Here is a 2,749-nt window from a genome sequence, read left to right on the forward strand (position 1 = left end):
CAGTGGTGGGCGTCCAGACCCCACCGGCTCCCAATGCTGAGATGGCGGCCCCTTGCGGCTCAGCTCCGCTGCTCCACCCGGAGCGAGCACCAGGCACCGGTGCTGCCATTGAGCCCGCAGTCCTCACCGGAGCACTCCTCCAACTTGGCTCCCTCTGCTTCTTGGGAATCTGAGCCGGACCGGGCATTCTTTCCAGCCCAAGAAGCTTGCCAGCCTCCCGTGTTGCCCAGAGAGTGCGCACAGCTTGGAGATGCCTCGAGTCCTCTCTGTCCTTCCCCGCTGGGCAGCAGCGCAGCTCACATGGATGGATGTGGTGAGGGGCTGGGCAGAGCTGGGTATGGTGGGGGCGGGTTTCCGGTATCTTCTGCTTTCTGGGCCCCTGCTTCCTTCCCCTGGGGCCATGGTTTGTGGCCCCATCCGAGCTCCAGCATGCCTAGCACCTCGTTGTGTAGGGGCACTTGCCGAAGTGCAACCCTGAAGAGGAGCTGAGCCCGTCCCTCCCAGGAGCTGTGCGGAATCAAGCACTGGGCCAGACACAGGGGCAGCCAGGGCGCAGCCCTCCCTGTGGGCCAGTGGACCTGTGGAGCCGCATTGCTCATTAGGCAGGCACCTGCTATGCACCATGGCTGTCCAGGCCAGTCTTGGGATGGGCCTCATCCTAGGGCTAGGTCCTGTGCAAGTGGGCCAGGAGACAGAAGTGAGGTGGCTGGGTCAGGGCCCAACAGGGTGGCCTGGGATGTGCAGGTCTCTGGGAGGACTCAGAAGACTTAGGGGAAACAGTGCTCTCCTTGCCCACCTTGGAATCCAGATGGTCCCTTGGGGGCTGGGTGGAATGGAGGGTCAGCACCGCGGACCCAGAGCCTCCCAGTGGCTGCAGTGTCTTCCTCCGTGCTCTGAGCTCCATGCCCCGCTGTGGGCTCGGATGCGGGCCTGGGCCTGGGACTGTGGAGAGTGTGTGATGGACCTGGTGACCTCGGTGCTCTTCCCCAGGAGCTGTTGCAGAAGGCAGTGCCCAGCCTCTGCCTGGGCTCCATCTGGTCCCAGAGGCACAGCAGGTTGAAGAGCACTTGGTCCCCACCATCCGGGCCATCGTGGCCCACGTTAACAACGTGTGTTCCTGGGCAATCTCCACCTGCGTTGAATTCCTGGGCATGAAGGCGCCAGATAGGGCGCGGGTGGTGGCACCTCGGATCCAGGAGGCCATGGTATGCTGCAGGCTGTGCTGCCCAGGGCCTCTCCCTCTCTCTGCACCTTTCTCCTGTCTGGGTGTGGGCAGTGTGGTCACCGGCCTGTGTGGATCTCAGATCCTCCTGGCCAGGCACGGGCTTCCCAGGCCCAGCCTCTCTCAGGCCCTCCCTGGCTGGCTGCTCCCTTGGGTCCTGCCACTCTGCCAGTGGTGGAGGCCAAATCCTGCCGGGGTGGTGGGAGTCCCTGCCCAAGGCCTGCCCCTCCGGCAGGCCTCTCTCAGCCAGGCCTCTGCCCAAGGGCCAGGGCAGGAGGTGGCCGCAGTGCCAGGCAAGGCTCAGGCAATCTTCCTCCCCAGGATGCAGAGTCCTGCGGAACTTCTCCTCGCTGCACGCCATGGTCTCAGCCCTGCAGACTGCAGTCATCCTGCTCATGGACAGGACTTGGCAGGAGATCCGCAGGTGGGCCCCCGACTCCTCGGGAGATGCTTTGCCAGCACACAGGTCAGCCATTGCCCTCCCTGAGCCCCTGCCCACACGGCGCACTGGGGAAACCGGCTGGGCGCGAGCTACCTCGGCCCAGCCAGAGCAATCCTTGGCAGGCATATGGCAGCTCCTTTCCACCTGAAACTCCCAAATGCAAAATGGGTGCTGGCGCACAGACACACGGGCACACACACACAGGCAGGCACTGGACCTGTGTAGGGTGTGTCTTGTGGCCACTTATCTCTTTCTAGTTAGTTGAAATCAGAGCAGAGCTGCCTGGTAGGTTGGGTGGCACAACATTGTGCCAGAATGGCAAATCCCCTCCTGGCCTGTGAGTCTTTGGAGCTCAGTAAAACCCTTTGGAGCCTCTTGTGTGGACTTTTGGGAGGCTGGCCTCCTACACAAAATGGAGACCAACTACCTCCCCTTCTCCTCCCAACTCTCACCTTCTCTCTGCCCCTCCTGCAGAGCCAGCTTGCTTTCATTTCCCAAGCTGGCAGGCAGGATTTCTGCAGTAAAAAGGACTCCAAGAGCAGAGAGCTGCTGCGAAAGGTATGGGAGGAGGAGGGGAAGGCAGAGGGCAGAGGTGGATGGGCGCTCACGCGGGAATCAGCGCCCTGCTGCTGGGGTGTGTGAAGCATGGCTTGCTCTTCTCTGGGGGAGGAAGGCAAAGGAGGATTCTCTCAGGCCCTTATGCAGGTCGGGCCCGTGGAGCCCTAGCAGCCTGTGGGGATGGGATGCTGTGGGGAAACACAGGGTGGTCCTTGGAAGCAGGTAGCTCCAGGGCTGAGGACTGCTCCTCCCCGAGGGCCCCAGCATCCCACTGGTTGCCAAATATGCTGTAGGCCTGGGGCATGTGGCAGCCCTTCCCAAACCATGCTGGGCTGACTCTGGGATGTCTCCGACTGGCTCCAGAAGAGGCCTGCTCTGACAAGGGCTTTCAGGGCTGCCCCTGGGGCACCTAGGGCCCTCTGGGCTCTGTGCAAACCTCCAGACCCTGCACGACCACCTGCAAGCACTGCGGGGCTCTGAGGTCTTGGCGGGAGCAGAGGCTGCGCATGCTCTCACGCCAGCTGAGC

Source organism: Dipodomys ordii, unplaced genomic scaffold, assembly GCF_000151885.1.
Source record: "Dipodomys ordii isolate 6190 unplaced genomic scaffold, Dord_2.0 Scaffold55, whole genome shotgun sequence".
Classification (NCBI taxonomy): Eukaryota; Metazoa; Chordata; class Mammalia; order Rodentia; family Heteromyidae; genus Dipodomys; species Dipodomys ordii.